General features: G+C 44.9%; 1 protein-coding gene across 5 annotated transcripts in view; it reads right to left on the bottom strand.

Moving 5' to 3' along the window:
- atp8b4 (ATPase phospholipid transporting 8B4) overlaps positions 1-27,583 on the bottom strand; it is a 288,525-nt gene that overhangs the window by 185,758 nt on the left and 75,184 nt on the right. For 3 of the 5 annotated variants that reach the window (XM_080214351.1, XM_080214349.1, XM_080214350.1), the window contains exon 3: positions 25,636-25,755. The exons of the other annotated variants lie outside the window; for them this stretch is intronic. The gene's annotated coding sequence lies outside the window, so the exon portion shown is untranslated. The remainder of the gene's footprint in view (positions 1-25,635; positions 25,756-27,583) is intronic. 5 annotated transcript variants of the gene reach the window in all.

Here is a 27,583-nt window from a genome sequence, read left to right as displayed (position 1 = left end):
CCACTCCCTATCATTCTGGTGTGCTCCATGTGCCTATCCAATAACCGCTTGGAAGTTCCTAAAGTGTCCGACTCCACTATCACAGCAGGCAATGCATTCCAAACCCCAACCGCTCTGAGTAAAGAATCTACCATGGACATCCCTCCTATATCTCCAACCATGAACCTTATAGTTATGCCCCCTAGTAACAGCTACATCCACCTGAGGAAATAGCCTCTGCACATCCACTCTATCTATCCCCCTCATCATCTTATAAACCTCTATTAAGTCGCCTCTCATCCTCCTCCGCTTCAAGGAAAGAACAGTACAGCACATGAACAGGCCCTTCGGCCTGCGCCGATCATGATGTCTGCCTAAACTAAAACTTTACACACTTTGGGTCCATATCCTTCCATTCCCATCCTATTCAGGTATTCGTCTAATTGCCTGAAGACATGAATAGGATGGGAATGGAGGAATACGGACTCCGAAACAATTGGCATTTCTCAAAGCCTATAAACAGGCTATGGGATGAGATGCTCCGGCCTTCCAGACACGTGTTTCCCACCAAGGGGAGGTGGTGTGCTGTTTGCCAGTGGTGGGATTCTCCTGGTCCTGCGACTGTCAACGGAAATTCCCACTGATGTCACCTCATGCTAGCGGGAAACTTGCAGGCAGGGATGCATTCCAGGCAGGACTGGAGAATCCTGTTGGCATGAACGGCCAGAGAATTCCAATCATGGTTTTTCTGAAGGAACTACTTGGAATGTATTCCCATCTGACAGAGAACTATTGAATCGTACAGTGCAGGAGGCGGCCATTTGGCCCATTGAGTCCACACCCCAACCACAATCCCACCCAGGTCCCATCCCCAAAACCCCTTGCATTTACGCCCGCTAGACCCCTTGACACCAAGGGGCAATATAGCATGGTCAATCCACCTAACCAGCATATCTTTTGGACTGTGTGAGGAAACCGGAGCACTCGGAGGAAACCCACGCAGATACAGGGAGAACTCAGTAAACTCTGCACAGACAATGACACAAGCTGGGAATCGGACCCGGGTCCCTGGCGCTGCAAAGCAGTGGTGCCTCACTGTGCCACCCTGAACTGAATGTACATCTAATGTGATTTAATAGGAAAGAATTTAAGCAGCTTAAGAAATGCTTTTGCTATGAGCAAGGGGTGAGCGAGTCAATAATTTATAACCACTAAACTATTATTACGCCCTATTAACTTCCTGCTGACCCTTCGTAGAAGTTGCTGTGGCACCAACTGACCTCCTCCCTCCCACAGCTTGGAAGTCGTCACACAACACTACAACAAAGCAGCACAGAAAGTTCCACCACTTTTATATTAAAGGAAGCGAAGAGCCTCTATTCTCCCATATCCACCTCTCAATGGAGTGCAAGGGATAAACACACACTGTGCCCACAAGTGGTAGGGAATGACTCAACCAGAAGGTTAAAACACAAACAAGTGAAAAGCCCAGATTACATTAGACCTGCTTATTTCTAATCGAGATCCAAGAAAATTGCTGTGACTGCACAGAGAACTGACCTCAGGCACTTAAATAATTCTGTTGACAAGCCATCAGATTTGCTGGTAATGTAGTTAATGATAAGGTCCATGCAGTGTAATATTTCATTACAATTTGCCTGGCTGAATGAACACTGCTACAGCAATTCCGAACCCCACAGTGCCTTTGACATGGAGAGTATCATTATAGTGCGGCGTGCTTAGGCAGAAGGAAGGAAAAGACTGTGGGCAGAACTTTCCAGATGTTTGTGCCAGGATCTTCGGGTCTCATCAATGCTATACTGGGTCTCCCAGTGGCATGGGGTGGAGTCAATAGTAAATCTCATTGGTGGTGGCAGGACAAGATGATCCCACTCCCAGCCAACGGCACATTGCCTCCCGCTGCGGGAGATATGCCATGGGGAAGCCAGAAGTCTTACCTCACAGAGTGCTTACAGCACAGGAGGCCATTTGACCAGTACTGAGCAACTCGCATCATCCCGCTCCCCTATCTTTCCATGCAATTATAGAATCATAGATTCCCTACAGTACAGAAGGAGGCCATTCAGTCCATCAAGCATGCACTAACAACAATCCCACCCATCCCCATAATCCCACGTATTTACCCTGCTAGTTCCCCGGACACTAAGGGGCAATTTAGCATGGCCAATTCACGTACACATCTTTGGCCTGTGGGGGGAAACCGGAGCACTCAGAGGAAATCCAAGCAGACACGGGGCGAAGATGAAAACTCCACACAGACAATGAGCCAAGGGTGGAATTGGACCTGGGTCCCTGGCGCCGTGGGGCAGCAGTGCTAACAACCCTGCCGCCCTTTCTTTAATTGTCACAGGAATTATCCAATTCTCTTTTGAAGGTCTCAGTTGAATCTTCCTCTGCCACACTCTCAGGCAAAGCATTCCAAATCCTAAACTCACCGTGTTTAAAAAAACATTTCCTCATGGGGTTGCTTCTTTTGCCAATCATCTTAAATTGGCAGGTGCCAATTCTTGATCCTTCTGCCTACAGGAAGATGTACTTTCTCTCTATCCACTCTGTCCTGATCTCTGATGATTTAGAATATGACCATGAAATCCCCTCTCAATTTTCTCTTTTCCAAGAAAGCAGCTCCAACGTCCCCAACCCCAATCCACGTCACTGAAGTTCCTCAGCATAGGGATCATTCTTGGGAATCTTTTCTGGATTCGCTCTAATGCCTTTGGATCCTTTCTAAGGAATAGACATTGAGCAGGGGTAGTTTGTGTGTGGAGGTGCACCAGCATTTGGGATAGAACAGTGTAAAGGGGTGGCAGAAGATGTAACCTACATTATACAGTGTGGTCAAGTTGTAGAATTAGTGCAGAATGTGACCTTGCCAGGGACTGGCAAATGAGGATGGAGAGTTTGAATCCAACATCAATGGGAAGGTGATGGCCTTGTGGTTTAATTTATAGACTATGAATCTAGCAACTGAGATAATGTTCTGGGGACCCAGGTTCGAATCTCATCACAGCAGATGGCGGAATTTGAATTCAATAAAAAATCTGGAATTAAGAATCCACTGATGACCATGAAAACCACTATCGATTGTCAGAAAAACCCATCTGGTTCTTTAGTGAAGGAGATCTGCTGTCCTTCTGTGGTTTGGCCTACATGTGACTCCAGAACCACAGCAATGTGGTTGACTCTCAATTGCCTTCAGGGGTGTGCAGCCAGTGATGTCTATGTCCCATAAACGAATAATAAAAAAAATTGGAAATAGGAATCAGATAAGACAGGTGTAGTTTGCAAAAGAAGGCATGGCATGTGACATGATGTAGATGACCTCTGAATGAATGGAGTGTGAATCTTAAGAAGGCCAACAATGATAGCTGAGCAATAGGAATTAAGAAGGAGAGAGGTAGGTACCCAGCGAGACCTCAGAGTCCTCGTGCATCAATCGCTGAAAGTAAGAATGCAGGTACAGCAGGTAATAAAGAAGGCAAATGGTACGTTGACCTAACAGAGGTCGAGTAGAGGAATAGAGAAGTTTTACTGCAATTGTATAGGGCGTCGGTGAGGCCACACCTATAGGCCTGTATGAAGTTTTGGTGTCTTCATCTGGGGAAGGATGTCCTTGCTAAAGAGGGAGCGCAGTGAAGATTTACGAGGCTGATTCCTGGGATGGCAGGTCTGACATATGAGGGGAGACGTTGATTACAACTGTATTTATTGGAATATAGAAGTCCAAGAGGAGAGCTAGGGTATGCAGACTGGGGATGGCTGTTTGAGGGAAAATCCACATCCGATATGTGGGAGTCTTTTAAAAGTCAGTTGTTAACAATTCAGGACAAATACGTCCCTGTAAAAACGAAGGATAAAAATGGCCAGATTTGGGAATCCTGGATGACAAGATAGGCTGTGAGCTTAGTGAAAAAGGCAGCGGAGGCATACATAAATTTCAGGAAATTGAAAATGGATAAGGCTCGAGGAATACAAAGATATCCCAGGAAGCGCTTAAACAGGGACTCAGGAGGACAAAGAGGGGCCATGAAATGTTCTTGGCAGGCAGGTTTAAGGGGAATCCCAAGGCTTTTTATACATAAGAACATAAGAAATAGGAGCAGGAGTAGGCCATCCAGCCCTTCGAGCCTGCCCCGCCATTCAATAAGATCATGGCTGATCTGTCGTGGCTCAGTTCCACTTTCCTGCCCTCTCCCCATAACCCTTAATCCCCTCTCTCATCAAAAACCCATCAACCCGCGTCTTAAAAATATTTAGCGAGGCAGCCTCCACCACTTCAACGGGCAGACAATTCCAGAGATTCACCACCCTTTGAGTGAAGAAGTTCCTCCTCAACTCCGTTCTAAACCGCCCCCCTTTTATCTTGAGGCTGTGCCCCCTAGTCCTACTGTCTTTTTTGAGCGGGAAGAGTCTCTCCACCTCTATCCTATCCATCCCATTCATCATCTTATACGTCTCAATGAGATCTCCCCTCATTCTTCTAAACTCTAACGAGTACAAACCCAGTTTATTCAGCCTCTGCTCATAGCTCAACCCGCTCAACTCCGGTATCAGCCTAGTAAACCTCCTCTGCACTCCCTCCAAGGCCAAAATATCTTTGCGCAGGTGCGGCGCCCAAAACTGCACACAGTACTCCAGCTGTGGCCTCGCCAATGCCCTATACAGCTGCAGCAAGACCTCCCTACTTTTATATTCAATCCCCCTCGCTATGAAGGCCAGCATCCCATTCGCCTTCCTGACCACCTGCTGCACCTGCAAGCTGGGTTTTTGCGACTCATGCACAAGGACCCCGAGGTCCTTATACGTAATAAAGAGAAACAGGGTAGCTAAATAAAGGGTAGGTCCATTCAAGGGCAGTGGTGGGAATTTATGTGTGGAGCCAGATAAAGTGGATGAGGTCCTTAACGAGTACTTTGCATCAGTATTCACAAAGGAGAAGGATCTGGTGGATGGTGAGTACAGGAAGGGGGATGTTGACATTCGAGGACATGTTGAGATAAAAAGGGAGGAGGTTTTAAAAATATTAAGGTGGACAAGTCCCCAGGGCCAGATACAGTCTATCCCAGGACACTGAGGGGGGAAGAAATTGCTGAGGCCTTGGCCAAAATTTTGTATCCTCTGGCCACGGGCAAGGTACCAGAAGACTGAAGAATATTAACATTGTTCCTCTGTTTAAGAAGGGCAAAAGAGACAATCTGGGAAATTACAGGCCTGTGAGCCTTACATCAGTTAGGGGGAAATTACTGAAGATTCTTAGGGACAGGATGGACTCACATCTGGAACACAGTAGGCTTATTAGCGATAGGCAGTATGGTTTTGTGAAGGGGAGGTCGTGTCTCAGAAACGTGATTGAGTTCTTTGAGAAACTGACAAGAAAAATTGACCAGGGCAGGGTTGTATATATGGACTTTAGTAAAGCCTCCAATAAAGTTCCTCATGGCAAGCTGATATTGAAGGTGAAGTCATATGGGATCCAAGGTGAGCTGGTAAGATGGATACAAAACTAACTTGGGCATGGAAAGCAGAGAGTAGCAGTGGAAGAGTACCTTTCTAACTGGAGGTCTGTGATAAATGGTGTTGCACACGGATCAGTGTTGGAGTCTCTTGTTATATATGCATATATAAATGATTTAAAGAATATGTTGGTGGTCTGATTAGTAAATTTGCAGATGATACAAAAATTGGGGGAGTAGCGGATAGTGCGGAGGATTGTCAGAGAATACAGTAGGATATAAATCAGCTGGAGATCTAAGCTGAAAGATGGCAGATGGAATTTAATCAGAACAAATGTGAAGTGATGCAATTTGGAAGGGCAGTATACAGTAAATGGTACAGCCCTTAGAAATATTAGCATACAGAGGGATTGAGGTGTGCAGATTCATAGTTACCTGAAGGTGGCAACTCAGGAGGACAAGGTGGTCAGGAAGGCGTATGGCATGCTGGCCTTCATCAGTCAGGGCATTGAGTATAGGAATTGGAAAATCATGTTGCAGCTGTATAAGACTTTGGTTAGGCTGCATTTGGGATATTGCGTAGAATTCTGGTTCTCATACGACTGGAAGGATGTTGATGCATTGGAACGGGTGCAGAAGAGATTCACCAGGACGTTGCCTGGTTTGGAGGATATGGACTATGAAGGAAGGTTGAACAAACTTGGATTGTTTTCATTGGAGTGTCGGAGGATGAGGGAATAGGTTACAAGATTATGACAGGCTTGAATAGAGTGGATAGTCAGAGTCTTTTACCGAGAATTGAAGGGTCAATTACTCAGGGCATTGGTTGAAAGTGAGAGGGTGAAAGTTTAAAAGCGATCTAAGGGACAAGTTTTTCTCACAGAGGGTGGGTGAATGCCTGGAACGTGCTGCCGGAAGCAGATTCTATAACAACATTCAAGGGGCATCTGGATAGATATATGAATAGGCAGGGAAGAGGGGGATATGGACCACTGAGAGGCAAGAAAATATTAGAGAGGCATCTGTGTCGGCACAGACTTGATGGGCTGAAGGGCCTGCTCCCATGCTGTACTCTTCTTTGTTTGTACCCCATAGAAACTTATAAAATTCTAACAGGGTTAGTCTGGGGAGCCTCGGAAAGAATATTTTCGATGGTGGGGGAGTGCAGGACGAGGGGGCATAGTTTGAGGATAAAGGGTAAATCTTTTAGAACTGAAGTGAGGAGAAATTTCTTCACCCAGAGGGTGGCGAATGTGAGGAATTCACTACCACAGAAAGTAGCTGAGGCCAAAATGTTGTCTGATTCAAGAAGAAAGAAATTAGGTATAGCTCTTGGGGCTAAAGGGATCAAGGGGAGAAGTGGGGGAATCAGGATATTGAATTTGATGATCAGCCCTGTTCATAATGAATGGCAGAGCAGGCTCGAAGGGGTGAATGGCCAACTCCTGCTTCTAGTTTCGATGTTTCTATGGAGGTGCTGGTGAGCATTCCAATGGAGGGAGGACGAGAATAGAGAGGCTAATACTGCAGAGATGGAAGTAGATCATGTTAGTGATGAATCGGACAGCGTTTGAACTTAGCTGCAAGTTAAACAAGAGCCCCAGTGTTGTACATCATCAGATTTACCCTCAATCAGCACCCAGGAGAAAGGTGGAATCAGTAAGAAGTGTCTGGCAGGAGTGAAAGAGGATGGCTTTAGTCTAGCTAATGAGGGAGTGGAAAACATCCCAGATTTTCCACGACTCCTGTCAAAGAGACAAGGGGCAATGCTGATGGACTCAAACCTATCAACAGAAAAACAGTTTGTCACTAGTGTGTGTACAGAAGCTGGCTCTCTGTTCCGAGGCAATGGCATTGAGGAGAAACATGTAGTTAAAAGGGACTAGCCAGAGCTAAGTAAGGGTACATGAGGACGATAGGGTTAACTTGGGATAGATAGGGTTGGAAACCATCATAGAATGTGACTATGGAGATGGAGTTGGGTAAATGGTTGACCAGGTCCAAGCCCATGGAACAGACTAAGATACAGATGTCATCACATGGACAAAATTCTGCATTGAACCAGAAACATCTCAGTGTTGTGGTCAGGGTGCAACACAAGGGACTTCTGAGAATGGGTACAGCAATGATATGAATGAGAACCTCAGCAAGGTAAGTGTTAAAGACGTACAAAACCCAAAGAGGGGGCATTGATGGGCCTTTTAGAAAGGGTCACCTTGAAGGAAGTTTTGAAGAGAAAACGATGCTTTGTAAGGAAGTGAAAAGTTGACAGCTCATTAATTTATAAACATCCTCGCTGAGACAGTCATCATCAAAAGCTTTAGCAGTTTACAGGTTCTGTTGCAGGATTGCAAATTAGATGTGGTTTCCGGCAGATTTCAGTCCAAAGACTGGGAGGAAGAAAACATTGCAGCTTCAGGGAAATCTGTCCCCTCTCAGAGATGAGCTCAGTGTCAGCTGCTGGACCCACAGCCATGGAATTCCTGCCCTAAACATCTCAACATCTTTGCGATTCCCCTTAAACCCTCTCTCTGATCCAGCTTTAAGTTGCCTATTTTGATGTTGCCTTCTTTTGCAAATTTTGTTGGTAAGAAAGGGCTATGGACATTTACTATCTTAAAGGCTTTATATACATGCAAGATCTTGTTACTATTTCCTTGTGGAAGGAGGCAGGTCCACACCAGACATTTCAAAATTTATTTTCTTCATTCATTTATGGGACATGGCTGTTACTGGCTGGCCAGCAATTATTGCCCATCCCTAGTTGCCCTTGAACTCAGTGGCTTTTTAGGCCATTTCAGAGGGCAGTTGAAAGTCAACCACATTGCTGTGGCTCTGGAGTCACATGTAGGCCAGACCAGGTAAGGACAGCAGATTTCCTTCCTTAAAGGGCTTTAGTGAACCAGGTGGGTTTTTCCAACAATGGTTTCACAGCGGATCCTTAATTCCAGATTTATTTTATTGAATTCAAATTCCAGCATCTGATGTGGTGGGATTCGAATCTGGGTCCCCAGAACATTAGCTGAGTCATAGGAGCAATACAGCATGGAAACAGGCCCTTCAGCCCAACTGGACCATGGTGCCCTCCCAGCTCGTCCCAGTTGCCTGCATTTGGCCCATGTCTCTCTAACCGTTTCCCATCCACACACTTATCCAAATACTTCTTAAATGTTGCGACTGTACCTGCCTCGACCACTTTCTCTGTCAGCTCATCCCGTATACAGGCCACTCTCCGTGTGAAGAACTGGCCCCTCGGGTCCCTTTTAAATCTTTCCCCTCCCGCCTTAAACCTATGCCCGCTAGTTTCCAATTCCCCTTTCTTGGGAAAAAGACTGTGGCTGGAATTTTACCACCTCACTCGTCCGAGGCTCGTAAGATCTCGCCCAAGGCCAACAGAGAATGCCGTTCTGCGAGCCTCGCCCATCCCGATTCCAGGGTGAGCATGCTGGTGAAATCAGAGCCTGTGTGTTCATCCTGTCTGTGCCTCTCATGATTTCATACACCTCAAGATTCTGGGTTAATAGTCTAGCAATAATTCCACGAGACCACAGCCTCCCCAGTTTGAAGATGTAGGGTTTAAGATCTGCTTCAGGTATCTGATTGACGTTGTGTTGTTTAAATGTCTTGAACCGGGAGACAGAAGAGTGTTTAGCTGAGAAAGATATTTCAATGTTTCACGCGTTGCCACGACTTCCAATAACAAGGAACACTCATGGTTCCACCCGACTATTCCTGAAAGACCGTGTGGGGTAATGTCAACAATCAGACAGCTGAGTCTGAAAATAATGGGAACATTAACTCAGTTTGGAGATAAAGTGATAGATGTTTTGTCCATCGATTGTCAAACAAGCTCAAAAGAAATCATGCGCATTTATATAGCGCCTTTCAGAGCTGGAGGGAGCGTTTCAAAGCAATTTTGCAGCAGATTAAGTACTTGTGAAACGGAGTCACTGGCAGGAAACATGTCAGCCAATTTATGCACAGCAAGATCCCACACGCAGTAATAAATAAATCAGGAACTCCCCACTGACCTGACGAAGGAGCAGTGCTCCGAAAGCTAATGGCGTTTACTACCAAACAAACCTGTTGGACTTTAACCTGGTGTTCTGAGGCTTCTTACTGTGTTTACCCCAGTCCAACGCCGGCATCTCCACATCAGGAATATAAACCCAGAGCGCAGGATTTTACAGCCTCACTTGTCCTGAAATCATAAAATCCCGTGTGACGTCAACAGACTTTCACTGTTCACTCCTAACCCACTGAGTGTCCCATGGTGGGCAGGATGGTAAATTTCTGAACAGTATCTTTAAACTGTAACATAGAGACACAAGATTCAAGCATTGGAGGAAGTTGGTAAACTTTGTTCCCAAGTAGGGCAGAGATATGCACCAGAGGTCCGTGGAATAGTTCGAGATTTAATTATTTAAAATACTGAGCGAAAGGAATCGGCTAAAATCCTAGACCAGAACAAACATCTTGTCCTGAGGCAAGTATAAATTCAAATTCTCAAAGCTAATATGGGTCAAAGAACAAAAAGAACAAAGAAAATTACAGCACAAGAACAGGCCCTTCGGCCCTCCAAGCCTGCACCAACCTTTCTGCCCAACTGAACTAAAATCCCCGACTCTTCATGGGACTATGTCCCTCCATTCCCATCTTATTCATGTATTTGTCTAGACACCCCTCAAAATTCAGCATTGTATCTGCTTCACCACCTCTCCCAGCAGCGAGTTCCAGGCATCCACTACCCTCTGTGTAAAAAACTTGCTTCGTACATCTCCTTTCAACCTTGCCCCCCACAACTTAAACCTGTGCCCCCTAGTCATTGACTCTTCCACTCTATGAAAAAGCTTCTGACTATCCACTCTGTCCATGCCTCTCATAATCTTGCAAACTTCCATCAGGTCTCCCCTCAACCTCCGTCAGAACAATCAAAGTTTCTCCAACCTCTCCTCATAGCTAATGCCCTCCATACCAGGCAACATCCTGGTAAATCTTTTCTGTAGCCTCTCCAAAGCCTCCACATCCTTCTGGTAGTGTGGCAACCAAAAGGATGCAGAGGCTTTGGAGAGGGGAGAGAAAAGATCAACCAGTTGAACGAGTTGTTTCCTCGATTTTCTGTTTTGCTCTCCCATCAAAGTAAACAATATGTCTGTCCATCAAAAGGAAGCAAAGATCAACTTTTGGACAAACACTGCCATTGCTGAATGCAATACTTTATGGAAAGCATTTTACAGTGAAAGGTTGGAATCATCTCAGTTGCAATCCAGTCAGCAAACTGCCTTAAAATCAAATTGGCAAAAATCAATCATTTCAATGTCACAACGTAGGAATGCAGCATTTTTTTTGAGGTGCTCAGCCTTAAATCAAAGTGGTTTCATTCTAAAATGAAAGGGAACCCAGCTCCGTTCACCACTGGGGTCATCCAGTCCTGCTGAAAGTCAATAGGCTTTCGGCTGGGTCTCTGAATTTCTCATGGTGGGTCCCACCACGATGGGGCCAGGAAATCCCAGCCCACGGTATCAATGGGGAGGCGGTGGCATAGTGGTATTGTCAGTGACCCAGGATAATACTCCAGGGATCTGGGTTCGAATACCACCTGGCAGATGGTGAGGTTCAAATTCAATAAAAATCTGGAATTGAGAGTCTAACGATGACCGTGGAACCATTGCTGATCGTCATAAAAACCCATCTAGTTCCCTAATGCCCATTAGGAAGGAAAGCTGCCATCCATACCTGGCCAGGCCTACGTGACTCCAGTAGTATTGTGATTGATTCTTAAATACCTTCAGGGATGGGCAACAAATGTTGCCAGCGATGCCCACATCCCATGTAGTAATTTTTAAAAATTCTTCATGATGGATCGTATTTAGTTATTGGTCACAAGTAGTCTTACATTAACACTGCAATGAAGTTACTGTGAAAATCCCCTCATCGCCCAACTCCGGCGCCTGTTCGGGTACATCGAGGGAGAATTTAGCCAATGCATCCAACTAGCACATCTTTCGGACTGTGGGAGGAAACCGGAGGAAACCCATGCAGGACCTGGGGAGAACGTGCAGATTCTGCTCAGATAGTGACCCAAGGCAGGAATCGAACCCAGGTTCCTGACGCTGTGAGGCAGCTGTGTTAATCACTATGCCACTCCTGAACTTTGCCAAGTATTACATTTTACATATTCACCGGTGGGCGGCACAGTGGCTAGCATTGGGTTTGATCCCCGGCTTGGGTCACTGTCCGAGTGGAGTTTGCACATTCTCCCCATGTCTGCATGGGTTGCCTCCAGGTGCTCCGGTTTCCTCCCACATTCTGAAAGACGTACTGGTTAAGATGCACTGACCTAAATAGGCGCTGGAGTGTGGCAACTAGGGGAATTGCACAGTAACTTCATTGCAGTGTTAATGTAAGCCCTACTTGTGACTAATAAATAAACTTTTACTTTAACTTCTGCAGAGGGCAAAACACAGGGACAAAATCAATCACATTGTCTATGCATCAAATAAATGCCATTGAACCCACTCCAGTTTCTACTTTGCATCAAGGACTTGCAATGCCATTATCATTCTGCTGACAATCATTCTCTTCAGATTATTTAACGTTTCCAGCTGAAATGAAGGCCAGGACTGAATGACTGTCAGACAGAGGATTGACAAGCAACTGGTTATCATCAGGATGAAAATACCCAAATTAACCAACATGAATCAATGTGCTGTCTCCCGTAAGCATATTTAAATTTAAGTTTATTTATTAATGTCACAAGTAGGCTTATGTTGACACTGCAACAAAGTTACTATGAAAATCCTCCAGTTGCCACACTCCGGTGTCTGTTCGGGTACACGGAGGGAGAATTTAGCACGGCCAATGCACCTAACCAGCACATCTTTTGGACTGTGGGAGGAAACTGGAGCACCCGGAGGAAACCCATGCGGACATAGGGAGAATGTGCAGACTCCACAGACAGTGACCCAAGCTGGGAATCGAACCCAGGTCCCTGGCGCTGTGAGGTGGCAGTGCTAACCATTGAGGCACCATGCATATCCATGGCTCTCTGCTTTAAAAGATCCAGCTGTTTTTTCTATTCGCATCCAAACTGTACTTGAGCAAACAGCTGGTGACAACTGATGAAAAGATGCAGGAAAGGCGACTTCTCCAGAAAACAAATATCACCAAACCCTCATGACCACTCAGCACTGAAGTGTTGGCAGTTGGTGCACAAAGATCATCTCCAGCTCCTAGTCTGAATGTTTGCTCAAATCCATTTAAATAACTGAACTAATGAACCATCCAGCTGCCAAAAACCAATCTCGGCAGAGCTCAACACACATACCCCAGCGGAATTGCCAGCCAGACAATAACCTGAGTATCGCAAGATGCTGAGAGAGTCTGGATGATTATCTAAGCCAGGATCACACCTTAGTCACAGCTGCAGTTCAATACTCATCTCTAAAAACTTATTAATTATCAGTGACTAAACCACACTCCCTCATTAACCTGATTGCTGATAGTTCTGGCCTCTGCAGCTCAGTGCCATATATGGAGAAACTCAAATGCAAAAAAGTCAGACAATTGCAGACCAGGATTCTCCCTACTGAGCCATAGGAGATTCGGGCTTCCAGCACGTCTCTTTGTGGTCAAGCACGGATCAAAATCAGTAGAGATTCAACCTCTTCTTGCTCCCATTAAATCGCTGAATACACAGACATATTGCACACACCTGTACCTATTGCACACATCTGTGGAACTCATTGCTGCAGGAGGCTGTGGAGACCAGATTATTGACTGTCTTTAAGACAGAGATAGATAGGTTCTTGATTAATAAGGGGATCAGGGATTATGGGGAAGAGGCAGGGGAATGGGTGTGAGAAAAATATCAGCCACGATTGAATGGCGAAGCAGACTCAATAGTGGCCTAATTCTGCTTCTATGTCTTATGTACACATCTGCACCTACTGCACAGTCTGTTGGTGGCTGACAATGGGATGTACATTTCAAAAGGGTTTCATTGACTGTAAGTGCTTTGGAATGTCCTGTGGTCATGAAAGTTGCTATACAAGTACAAGTGTTTCTTTTATTCACAATATGGAGATGCCAGCATTGGACTGGGGTGGGCACAGCAAGAAGTCTCACACCAGGTTAAAGTCCAACAGATTTATTTGGAGCTTTCGGAGCGCTGCCCCTTCATCAGGTGAATACGCAACTCCCATCTGGTGATAATTAACACCAGAGTACTGAATTTGTTTTTAAAAGAACTACATTCCTGGGAACTGGCCTATTGCTACAACTAGTCTCATAATTGGGAATATCTGCACACTTATTGAATTGGGTGCAATCTTTGCGAAAGTGCACAGAGAGCTCTGGATCAGGCAGGAAAAGCTATGTGAAGCTCCAGGCTTCACAGTTATCTTTCGCCTGATTTAACGCCACTCTGTGTGATTTCAGAATGCTGGCAAGGATCACACAGCCAGCTGGAGACATGTGGCCTATACATGCCGGCAAAGCCAGGATTCTGAAATCGGGGGGTGGGGGGGAATGGTCTTCTGATCCCAAAATTAAATTTAAAGCCCCCTCACAAACATCAGGGTTCCTATAAGGAGATTAGCCCCCAGCATTGGGATCCCCATAGAGATGAGGACACTCCCACACAAACATCAGGGTGATCTAATTCTGTCCCCTGCAGTCCCCCCCACCACAGTATCAGTAATATATGATAACATATTCAAATTTATGTAAATCAGAGGTGTCATCAGCAGAGTTTGGGGGGGGGGGGCAGGGGTGTGTGTGCAAAGTCTCACCATCATAAATCCTATTTTTGGTTGCTCACGAGATTTGGCGGTCGTTATATGATCTGAGCCCTCCTCCATGTAGATACCAACTGTCCATGTCGGTCGGAGAGTATCTCCGTCTGTCCGTCTGCACCACCATTCCCCCCCCACCCCCACATAACAGGGAGCCAAGATTGAGGAGGTGAGACGTGTTGGGCTGGTGAGAAGGGAAATGGTCCCAATACCAGGAAAGGCTCAATGACATAATGAGGGCAGCGGGGGTGAGTTAGGCATCAGTTTGTGCCAGAGTGCTACAGCGCGCACTCCAGAATGCAGAATTTGGCTTGACCTCAAAGGCATCATGATTGAAAAAGGATACAGCTATCTTTGACACTGACATTGTACATTTAAAGCTTTGGTTGTCGGGTGGGTGGGTGGTAGAACGAGCACAGCAGCCCAGCTGGCATGCACTCAGCTAATAACAGATAGACAGCTTGCCATTAAACAATCTGAAATTGTTAACGAGTGCATTCTCAGACATCTTCCCTCGAGAAGTGAGACCACAATGCTCATCTTCCTCAGATACTTTACAGCCCTCGTAGGTGGCCAGGAACAAAATATAACCCTCAGCAGTGTACTCCACAGTTGAGAAAAGGCCTCGAACTCATCTGATTTTAAAATGGAGTTATACTCATTCAAATATTGGAGAGCGGAAGCATTGGAGAGAGTGCAGAGGAGAGTTACCAGGATACTGCCTGGTTTGGAGGATAGGTCTTATGAGGAAACGTTGAGGGAGCTGGGGCTTTTCTCTTTGGAGCGGAGGAGGATGAGAGGTGACTTAGAGGTTTACAAGATAAGAGGGATTGATAGAATGGACGTGCAGAGACTATTTCCTCGGGTGGATGTAGCTGTTATTAGGGGGCGTAACTATAAGGTTCTTGGTGGGAGATACAGGAGGGATGTCCGAGGTAGATTCTTCACTCAGAGAGTGGCTGGGGTGTGGAATAGACTGCCTGCTGTGATAGGAACTTTCAAGTGGTTATTGGATAGGCACATGGAGCACACCAGAATGATAAGGAGTGGGATAGCTTGATCTTGGGATTGGATATAGCTCGGCACAACATTGAGGGCCGAAGGGCCTGTACTGTGCTGTAATGTTCTACGTTCTAAATAAGCAATTGTTATCCAAGTTGGGACATGCCCCTTTAAGAGGGCAGGTCAGCTGACCTGGGTGGAGCTTGCCTTAATGTGGCGATGCCAGTGTTGGGCTGGGCTAAACACAGTAAGAAGTCTCACAACACCAGGTTAAAGCCCAACAGATTTATTTGGTAGCAAACGCCACTAGCTTTCGGAGCGCTGTTCCTTTGGCAGGTGAATCACCTGATGAAGGAGCAGTGCTCCGAAAGCTGGTGGAGCTTGCCTAGGCAGTTTGGTGCTGACTGTGCTAGGGAATGGACATCTTAATGAACAGTTCCTGCAGTTTACTGCCACTAACCTGGTGGTCTTGTATTAGTTTTATATCCGACCTCATATTAAATAGCAATTCCCAGCAGGGTCAGATCTACTGACTGTTAAGCTGAGACTCAGACCTGCCCTAACAAGCTGCCCCTTAAAAAGAATGAAGGCCACACATGGCTTGAACCTGACTTTAAAGGCGTATTATATATTATTGCAGTCAATTGGGTCGTTAATGGCCTTAATTGATATTTACATAACGCAGATGGAGTTCCGACTTTTCAGCTCACCTGCCTGCCATATTATATCAAACTGGTGCAATGATGTCCTACCCAACTACATCATGTCCAACTGTACAGCTCTGCTCCATATCTTGTGAATATGTATAACCATGTACAGAAATCCACAGAGCAACATTTTAGAATAGAGTAGAATTACAGTACAGAAGGAGGCCACTTGGCTCATTGAGCCTGCACCAACAACAATCCCATCCAGGTTCTATCCCCATTACCCCACATATTTACCCGGCTAATCCCCCTGCACCAAGGGGCAATTTAGAGTGGCCAATCTACCTAGCCTGCACATCTCTGGACTGTGGGAGGAAACTGGAGCACCCAGAGGGAAGATGGGGAGAACGTGCAAACTCCACACAGACAGTGACCCAAGCCGGGAATCGAACCTGGGTCCCTGGCGCTGTGAGGCAACAGTACTAACCACCGTGCCACTTTGCATTGCTATGATTTACAAGGAGCAAGTCAAATCAAATGTTGACCATCAAAATTGCAAGTTTAACCAATTCAAGTTGGCTTGCGGGGGGGGGGGGGGTTCACATAATTCTGAATTTGTTTGCGATGAATCAATTGGGAGTAAAGATCCCTGATGTAACGAGGTGCACGTGTGAGTCACAGTAGCAGTTTTAATGTAAGAACTGTACAGAGAGTGAGTTGGATGGGAATGGTAAAGATGTTGCCATTTCAAGCATTGCAACATGACAACACAGAAAATGGACACTAATCGTTTCCAGGTTAGAGTTATTTTCAGAAAAGCTATTAAAAATGAGTCAAATATTGGCATATTGCGGTTGTCCAGTTACCGGCCTTTCCAGCTGTTACACATACACACATGCCTGACATCTGTGATTTCTCTGCAAAAAGGTTGTCGCCACAACAACAGTCAGTGCACGTCAAAGTAATTCCAGACATGTTGACAAATTTATAAGAACTGCATTAATGCAAAACAGCAGACAGAGGATTTACTCTTGTTCCCTCTTGATGTCCAATAATCAGCACCATTCTGACCTGGGGATAGAATTTCCACATTAAACTAGTTCACATCCATAGGAAAGATACAGCATTTTGTAAATCAATTGGAAAATTGGTTGCGGTGCTTAATGTTCAGAAGGATGTTTCCTTAGCAATATTCAAGCAGGCAGCAAAAATAAAGGGAGATTTTGGAACACCTCCAATAGGCTAACGTACACAAGACTTCAAATTCAATTTGACAGTTCTGAAATAAATAACAGCCAGGCAACACAAGAAGTGTTACCATGATGGTTGCTAGTCAAGAATTAATTCCGAGCTGGCATTCCCAAAGCAAACTCCCATACAATGTTGGCAGAAATTCGAATTATGAAGGGTTCCCTAATCAACAGCTCACCTGCTGAGGCAGCCCTGTTTATTAATTTTTACACAACAAACAACATTCTTAAAAATATGTAAAGCTGAGTCAAGGTGGTTGCAAAGCGCCGCCCGAGTTCCAACTACTTAAAGTTAAGTGGCACGCTGATCAAAAACCGGTTCAGCCTCAAGTGCATGGGCATTGCACAGAATTCTGTTCAGCTGATGCTCCGAGTTCTGGAATTGTTACTGTAAAGTAATTCCAGACCTACTGCATGCATATCCCCTGTCAGCATGGCAATACTCCCACGTTTTTAGTGTGATGTATACACACACCCCCACGCCATACAACAAAGCAAGCCTCGAAAACTAAAGGAACAATCTTTTGCTGAACACTTAGAGCTACTGGTTCAAACAACAGCATTTTGCACAGCACTCCTTCCTACATGTCTAATGCAAACACATACTGATGCAGTGTACTCATTTCATTCCTTGCCCACATTCAAACCAAGAGAACAGTGGTACCACAAATCAGGAAAAAAAAACCACCTCACTCCCAGAGCAATTTCCCTTCCAAATACCAAATTTCTGACCTAATTGACTGCAAAAGCGAAACTGTGTCAGTGTGATGTTAAAAATGAAAAGACAAATCAATTAAACTCCACTTTAAGGTTAGTCTTTCTTTGGGATCCTCCTGTTTTAGTATTTAGGAGAATATTTACACAATAACTTCATTGCAGTGCTAATGCAAATCTACTTATGACACAAATAAATAAACTTAATCATCTATTTTAACCGACAAATACATACATTGATAAAAAATTTGATTTAACCACAAAACATTTAATGTATAAAAACAATGTGTACCAGATAATTGATTCTTCAGCCAGTATAGACAATACATTTTATTTCATTGATTCTTGGGATGTGGCCATCATTGACTAGGCCAGCACTTCTTATCCACCCTGAATTGCCCTCAAGAAGGTGCTGGTGAGCTGCCTTCTTGAACCACTAGAGTCCTTGTTGTGTAGGAATCCCTACAGTGCTGTTAGGGAGAGAGTTTCAGGATTTTGGCCCAGCGACAGTGAAGGAATGGTCAAGTCAGGATGGTGTGTCGCTTGGAGGGGAATTTCCAGATGGTGGTGTTCCCATGGATCTGCTATCCATGTCCTTCTCGCTGGTAGTGGTCATGGGTTTGGTAGGTGCTGCCTAAGGAGCCTTGGTGTGTTCCTGCAGTTCACCTTGTAGATGGTACACATTGCTGCCAATATACATAGATAGTGGTGGGAGTGAATGTTTGTGGCAGGAGTGCCAATCAAGCAGGATGCATTTTCCTGGATGATGGCGAGCTCACTGAGCATTATTGGAGCTGCACCCATCCAGGCAAGTGCAGAATATCCCATCACACTCCTGACTTGTGCCTTGCAGATATTGGCCAGGCTTTGGGAAATCAGGAGGTGATTCCAAGCCTCTGACCTTTCGTAACAATTCATGTACAGGACGTGGGCATGCTGGCTAGGCCAGCATTTATTGCCCATCCCCAATTGCCCTTTGGAAGGTGACTGTGAGGTGCCTTCTTGAATTGCTCCAGTCCCAGAGGTATAGGCACATCCATATTGTTGTTAGAGAGGGTATTCCAGCATTTTGACCCAGTGACAGTAAAGCTGTGATGTATTTCCAAGTCAGGATGGTGAGTGACTTGTAGGGGAATTTCCAGGTGGTGGTGGTGTTCCCAGGTACGTGTGGCCCTTGTACTTCCAGACCAGTGATTCCCAACCTTTTATACGTCATTGCACAATTCTACACTATTAAAAAATTTGAGCACACCTCCTATTTCTTTGTCTTTTTTCCTTACTCGGAACTTCATTTTTAATCTCTCCGTGTCTCTTGCTTCTCCTAGGGTCTGGGAGAAGAGTCTTTGCTCAGGGTATGGGCCTTTTAGAGTTTTCACTTTTATTGCGGGTGTATGGGGCCTTTGTCTTCACCTCCAAATCCCATTGGTCATCCGCGTGGGTCCGGCCAACGTAAAAAATCTAAACTGTGCACGTGTGGCTCTTTCCTAACCGGCGCACGTGTGGGAGGCCTAAGATTCGTTAGGTCTTGGTAATGTCAATCACAGAGCTGAATACAAAGGTTCGTTTAGTTTACTTACATGAATTTTGAATAAAATTTGTTTACTTACATGAATTTTTTTTCACGGCAAATTTGGGTGGGTATTCTTGACATGAGAACCACTGTTCCAGGTGGTAGTGGTCATGGGTTTGGAAGGTGCTGTCTAGGGAACTTTGGTGAGATCCTACAGTGCATCCTATAGTTGGTGCACACTGCTGCCACCGTTTGTTGGTGGTGGAGGGATTGAATGTTTTTGTGTGTGTGTGTGTGTGTGTGTGTGTGTGTGTGTGTGTGTGTGTGTGTGTGTGTGTGTGTGTGTGTGTGTGCACGCGCGCGCGGTCAGGAGGTGAGTTACTTTGAGCAGGATTCCTAGCCTTGCTCTTGGAACCACAGTATTTATTTATATGGCTAGTGTAGTTCAGTTTCTGATCAACAGTAACCCCCAGGATTTTAAAAGTGGGGGATTCAGTTACAGCAATGCCATTAAGTGTCAACGAGCAATGGTTCGATCCTGTCTTGTTGGAGATGGTCATTATCTGGCACTTGTGTGGCATGAACACGTCTGGATATTGTTCAGGTCTTATTCTATTCGGACATGGACTGCTGCAGTATCCCAGGAGTTGCAAATGGTGCTGAATATTGTGCACATTTGAATGACCTTACGATGGAAGGAAAGTCTTGTAGCCATGACATTGATATGGCTAGTCCAGTTTGATAGCAGAATACTATGGATGGTTGAGTGAAATAAAAAAATGCTAAGTATAGTTACACCCAGCAGTAACTGTGGACAAAGAGTTAACATTTCAGGTCAATGACCTTGTAAGAAGTTAAAGATGTTGCAGTTTTCAAGCATAGAAAATTCACATCTTAGACCACCATTCAATCCATCATCTGTGTGCCAGGCACAAAAGAGAATCTGGTTTAATCCCACTTTTTAGCTCCGTAATCCTGTTGGTTTTTGCATTTCAAGGGCAATTCCAAGAATTTTTTGAACACAAGGGTTTTTGTTTTTCATCACTCTTTCAGGCAATGAGTTCCAGAAACTCCAACACCTCATGAAAATAATTCTTCTCAAATGCAACCCCTCCCACCATAATCTTTCCGTCAATAATTTTATATCTATATCCCTGGTAATTGGCCTTCCCCTCTCACCGAAATAGGTCCATCCTATCCACCAGATCCCGGTTCCTCAATGTTGTGCACCTCCCCAGCTCAGTCCCAAAAACATAAAGTTAACCAAACAAGTCTTTCTTCATAGCAAATAATCTATATTCTTGCAACATTCTTGTAAACCTCCTCCACCCTTTCTTTCATGCAATCACATCCTTCCTATAATGCGGTGACTTACATCATACGCAATACTCTAGCTATGGCCTAACTAATGTTTCATCTAGTTTTAACTAACTAGTGTTCCAGCATAACCTCCCTGTTCTTATCATCTATGCCTTGACCATAAAAGAAAGTATCCCTAGACGTTCTAAACCACCTTATCGACTGCACATTCCAGATCAGTGGACATGGATTCTAAGATCGCTCTGTTTCTCTCCACTTCGTTATCCCACCATTTTATTGTGTATTCCTTGCCTTATTTGCCCTTCATATAGAGCGGCATTGTTAGCACTGCCGCCTCACAGCACCAGGGACCCAAGCTCAATTCCGGTCTTGGGTCACTGTGTGGAGTTAGCATGTTCTCCCCGTGTCTACATGGGTTTTCTTCGGGTGCTGTGGTTTCCTCCCACACTTCAAAGATGTGTGGGCTAAGTTGATTGGCCTTGCTAAAATTGTCCCTTAGTGCCGGAGGATTGACAAGGTAAATAGGTGGGGTTACGGGAATAAGGCCTGGGTGGGATCGTGGTCGGTGCAGGCTCGATGGGTCAAATGGCTTTCTCCTGCACTGTAGAAATTCTATATTCATTACCTCAACTTCTCCAGATTGAGTTCCATTATTTACCGATTTTTAGTTCAACAAACCACTCCACTGACAGCTTTCATCCACATCATCTACCATGTGCCCAATCACTTAAGCATGCTCCCTACAATTTAAGTCAAATCATAGCTATACGCCACATAAACAATGATTATCCCAAGCTGAACCCCACTGGAAATAGCCTACCAGACACAAAAACATTAATGGGCCATCAGCCTTTGCTTCCTGCCCCTGAGTCAATATTGGATGCCTTGTACTTGTTCCTCTGACATAGTCTGCATGTGAGGGGGGGGAGAGAGAGAGGGGTGGCCATAATGGGATTTGCGTCAAGGACAGTTAAGAATGCATGGAAATAAAAATGTATTTTAAAAAAAGGGGTTCAGATGGAGGAGAAAGGTCACGGCCCAAAGTTGTTGAGTCCAATTTTGAGTCCTGAAGGTTGTAACATGCCTAATTGGAAAATGAAGTATTGCTCCTCCAGATTGCGCTGAACTTTAACAGTCGTGTTTATCAAAACACTCAAGTCGCTCAAATATTCTATGGAAAAGGCAGGTATAGTATCAGCCAAAAGGCTCCTAATGGCTGGTGTCTATGAATTAGGTCCTGTGATAAGACGTTTGCTCATTTACAAGTTCCTCATTCTTCACTTCCTATTAGTCAGCAAACACCAGTAAAAGGGCAAATAACCAGCTTCCCCCTAGAAATCTCTCTCATGTCGGCAACTTTATAATATTCATTGCTACCGATTCATTCAAATGGTCAGCAGTTCAATCATGCAGGGAGTTTAATGAGTATCCCTGCTGAAACCCTGTGCTTATCTCCTTCTATATAAAAACCTCCATTGTCTGGACCAATCACTAATTTCCTAATCATAAAGGTTTCACAGCATGGAAACAGGCCCTTCAGCCCAACTTGTCTATGCCGCCCTGTATGGCCGTCTTAGACCTGACTGTGTGAACTGAGCCACGACAGATCAGCCATGATCTTATTGAATGGCGGGGCAGGCTCGAAGGGCTAGATGGCCTACTCCTGCTCCTATTTCTTATGTTCTTGTGAGCGCACACTTTCAATAAACAGCTCCCGTATTGAAGTTTGCAAACCTATCTCGTGGTGTTTTTATGCCCATTAGTACACCGGGGCAGACATAAGGTTAAAGGACCTTCTCATGCTCCGTCCCTCACCCACCCTGATTCCCGCAGCGGGGTGGGTGGGTGGGAGGACAGTAAAATTCCAGCCAAGAACTTCAGTTTGATATATCTACAATGGTAATGGCACAGTGATGCTCCCTGACTACCTTCAGTAGGTTTGTGCAGGCTCAATGCTCAGCCACCCCTGAACATCAGCAACCTTGAGTCATGTCCGAGACAGTGATACTCAACTCAGTTCTTTATCTGTTTAAAAACACCTGACTTGCAGGGGTGTAAATATGGCATTTTGCAGTTTTTGGTGAAACGCGAAAGGAAAAAATTTGGAAAGCGAGCCTGTAGGATAACTCATGGTTCTGAGACAATCGTTTTTGTTTTTTTAAACATGTGATAACAGGCCTAGATTCATCTAGACATGATACCAGTCCGAAGGTCTGTGGACTACGTTGATTGGCCGTGTTAAATTAACCCTAGCGTGAGGGGGATTGCTAAAGTAAGCATAAGGGGTTACGGGAATAGGGCCTGGGTGGGATTGCGGTCGGAACAGACTAGATGGGTCGAGTGGCCTCCTTCTGCATTAATATTCTACGAGTCTTTAGATTCAGGGTAAATTTTTCCTGCTTTGGTTCAAAATTATTCCTGCAAACCTCCTTTAAACCTTGGCTGAAATTAAACTTTCCTACACCGAGGATGAGATTTGCCAGACCCGCCAAAAGCAGCCGTCATCACAGGAGGGATGAGAAAATTTGAAGTCTGGCTAAAAGTCCCAAATTCTGGATTCTCACTCGAGGTTTGCACACAATGTTTAACACAACTTCCCTTAGCAGTTAGTTTCTCTGGTCAAGTTCCGTTCCAAATATTTGGACCATTTCTCCACATGATATTCTTGAATAACAATCTAAAAAACCCACAGTTTCACCTCCGCAGTTGAACATCATCACTGTGCTCCAGCGTGTATGAGTAGAAAGCACTGACCTTTGTCACATCTTTTAAATACAAAGACACTGTTCATACAAACCATAGAATCCCTACAGTGCAGAAGGAGGCCATTTGGCCCATCGAGCCTGTACGGACAACAATCCCACCCAGACCCTATCCCCGTAATCCTACATTTTTACCCTGCTAACCTACGCATCCCGGGACACTAAGTGGCAATTTAGCATGACCAATTCACCTAACCCTTGGACTTCTTTGGACTGTGGGAGGAAACCAAAGCACCCAGAGGAAACCCACGCAGACACGGGGAGAACATGCAAACTCTGCACAGACAGTGACCTAAGCCAGGAATCGAACCCAGTTCCCTGGAGCTGTGAGGTAACAGTGCTAACCACTGTGCCACCATTTTGGAGCAGCTGTTAAACCAGGTAAATAAGGGGGAAACTGGATAAGTAACTGAGGGAGAAACAAGTTGAAGGAAGGAAGATCAAGTAAGATGATGTAGGGTGGGATTCTACTCAGGGGGTGTTCGAACACCAGTGTAGACAAGCTGGGCCTAAATGAAGTTACAATGCAGCAACAGATTAATGTATTAAAAAGAACGGATCAGATCTAAGCTGTGCTGTCTTGCCACATCCAGTCATGAATGGTAGTGGCTAATTAAACAGCTGACAAGTTGAGACATTGCCACAAACATTTCCCAATATTGACAGAGCTCAGCACACGTGTGCAAAGGACAGCACTGAAGCATTTGCTTCCATCTTCAGACACGGGGTGGATAGGGTTATCAACTGTGGTTAAATATATTCCTGGGGGCATTGTCACAGGTTTGCACCCACACTCCATCCATTACTCAGTCAACACACCCATCACTGCCTTCCAACTCCAACTGGAAAGCAAAAAGACTCATTACCCAGTTGGATGATGGTTGGCTGTCATCATTAAAACTAGGTGTAAAAATATTGAAAAATCGGGGAAGGAGAGATGTTCAAAGAAAACAAAGACAATGGGTGCAAATTTTCCCAACCTGCCCGTCACGGGAATCGTAATGAGCTGGACAGGACCATACCATGCAAGGTTCTGCTGACCTCGGGTGGGATCTTCCAGTCTTGGTGCGACCACAGCTGAAAAATTCCACCCAATGCCTTTGATTTAAATTGTCCAATGATTTCTCTCCAGGGTGACACACAGCAGTGCCCTGGAGATTGACCTTCAATTCCTGGAGACACCAGGTGGAGGTTTCGCCAATCCTGCAAGTGGATAATTAACCCCTCCTGGCCTTCTCCCGAGGTTCCCCAGCATCAGCCGATTCGACTCGTGATATGAAGAAATGATGGAGCCAGCTGGCTCCCTATACATCCCTTGCTGAGGAGGACCAAGTTCATGTTCTGAAGTTATTCAGCACAATGAGTCCCTGAAGGCTTTAAATCGGGAGATGAGCTGCTGTTCCTCCAGCCAAATAAAATCTGTGTGTGTGTGTGTGTGTGTGTGTGTGTGTGTGTGTGTGTGTGTGTGTGTGTAAAAGAGAGAGAGGGGGAATGGGATGCAGTGAGCGGGAGGGGTGGATGTGACTCCTAGTCTCAGGGCCAGTTTGGGCCGAAGGGCCTGTCTTCGTGCTGTACATTTTATAATTCTACGTGTTTGGTGGTGACATCATGCTGAAGGTGACGGAAGTGGAGCAGGATGATCCTTTGAATACAGAGGCCAGTCGGGGTGTTAGATGAGGACAAAGAGACCCCCCATAGTGGTTCCAGGAGGGAGGGGATGGTGGAAGGATTGTGAGAACACACACCACTCTTTTTGCCTTTTGTTCCACAATATCAGTGCTATTTAATTCTTGCCCCCTCTAACCTATCCTTAATCCTCTCTTTTGTTCTGTAGAGATGCCCCTTTCAATCTCCCTTCAGTTCTGAAGTATAGCCACGTTGGGCTTGAATCGTTTCTCTCTCTCTCTCTCCATAGATGCTGTCAGACTAGTTGGGTAGGACTTTTTGGCCGCACTCACCCCAAGGCTGGAATTTCCCACCGAGGTCAACAGACCTTTGCATGGTCCGCCCCCACCTGCTACAGTTCCTGCGGGAAATCTCCGCCCGCTGAGTTTTTCCAGCATGTTTAGCTTTCATTTCAGATTTGCAGCGTCTGTGTATTTTGCTTTCCCTTTGTCACATTCTCAATCAACGATCAGCAAAGTAAGGTCATTGTCAGTGCCAGCACATGGCATTTACTCACCAATCCTATGGTCAGTCTGAGCTCCGTGTGAAACACTCCCAATAAGTTGAATCCCAGAGTCAAGTGAGCGTGACTGCCTTCAGCCCCAAGGCAGCATCTGACCGAATGACATCAAGGAGCCTTCGTAAAATGGAAGCAAAGGAGAATGGGTGGAAATGTTTCCATAGGTTTGGAATCATACCTAGCACAAAGAAAGATGGTTGGTTTTCATCAAATACAATCATATCAGCCCCAGGACTTTGCTGCAGGTGTTCCCCAGGGTTGCGAAAGAAGTAGAGCAGAAACGGCAGATAGACTAATTATGATTTTCCAAAATTTCCTAGACTCTAAAATGGTCTCAGCTTAATGGAAATTAGCAAATGTAACGTTGCCAGTGAAGAATGGCTGGAGCCAGAAAACAGGGATTGATGAATTAACCTGATATCAATCATTGGGAAAAGTTCAGAATCTATTATAAAGGATGTCTTAATAATGCACTTAGAGCATCACTGTGTGATCAGACAAAGTTAATGCGATTTTATAAAAGGGAAATTGTGTTTGATACCACTTATTAGAGCCGTTTGAGGGTGTAACTAGGAGGGTAGATAAAGGGGAACCAGCAGATATAGTAGACAGATGTCAAAGAGGCTGAATTTCGTGGAACTCTAACAGCATTGGGGATGGACCTACATAAAATGGACTGCAGCAGTTCAAGAAGGCAGTTCAGCACCACCTTAGCTGATGAGTCCAAAATTTAAACTAAATACCCATCTCCCTGTCCAGTTGCCCAACAAGGTACAGAAATCAAAACAAGTGAATGTCAGCAGCCAATGTCAGATTTTTATCTTAAAAAGGTAATTTTGGATGCTTAAGGGATTGCATTGCATCAATGACAGGAGATGGCACTATATTTCATTATTACGTTACATTATCAAATACATATATCACAAGAGGTTGCAGGTTGCTTTAAGAGCGGATCACCGGATTTGGTGGTGATTTCATTAGTGAGTGATTCCAGGCAGGAGCTGGCATATTGAAAAAGGAATGTTTCTTGTACAGCTGGAGTCATTTGAAAAAAATACATCAAGTCGACAGTCTCCAGATTAAAAAGGGAAGTACTGGGAAGACAATATATATATTGTATACTCTCAAGTTGCTAGCGTCTGCAAGAGAAATGGTGGGTCAATTAGGATTCATGGATACCTTGAATGAAGAAAACGTATCGTGGAATTCCTATGCTGAGAGTACTTCCTATAAATGAATAGAATTGTCATGAATTTTTACCAATTTTTCTCAGTACAATAGGATGCAAAACTTAAATTTGCTGTGGAATTTGGTTCATCCAGCAAAACCAAGAGCCAAAACTTAGAATGACTCGCTGATTTGAAACAATGTTTATCAAGAAAGCTGGAACTGACCATCCCAGGTGGGAATCTATTGCGGGGAATCCAATTGATCGTACCTTGGAGAGTTCTTGAACAACTATGTGAAGGATGTACTGGGATAGTCCGGATGAAGGAGTTAGCACATAATAACTTTTGGTAGCCGGGTCTAGATGTGCAGATTGAAGAAAAAGTGGGACAGTCCCAATCCTGTGCACGAAATAACCACTGTTGTCTCCCTTACAGCCTTGGGAATGGCCTACAATGCCATGGCAATATTACATATAGATTTTGCGGGTCCATTTGAGGGTTACATGTTCTTAGTCATAATTATTGATGCTCGCTCAAAGTGGCCAGATGTTATCATGAGATCTGCTACATCGGAACAAACCACTGAAAAACTTGGATGGAATTCACTTGGAACTTGGATTTGGTAAGCGAGAACAGATTAACGATAATGGTTCACAGTTTAATTCACAAGAGTTTGAGGATTATCTCAAAGTAAATGGTATTCAGCATACAAAATCTGCACTGTATCATCCATCAACTAATGTTGAAAGATTCATACAATCCTTGAAACATTCTTT

The sequence above is a fragment of the Carcharhinus amblyrhynchos genome, chromosome 28 (assembly GCF_965287045.1).
Source record: "Carcharhinus amblyrhynchos chromosome 28, sCarAmb.v2.hapA, whole genome shotgun sequence".
Lineage (NCBI taxonomy): Eukaryota > Metazoa > Chordata > Chondrichthyes > Carcharhiniformes > Carcharhinidae > Carcharhinus > Carcharhinus amblyrhynchos.
The sequence above is the reverse complement of the archived record's forward strand: the minus strand, read 5'-3'. Positions and strand labels throughout refer to the sequence as shown.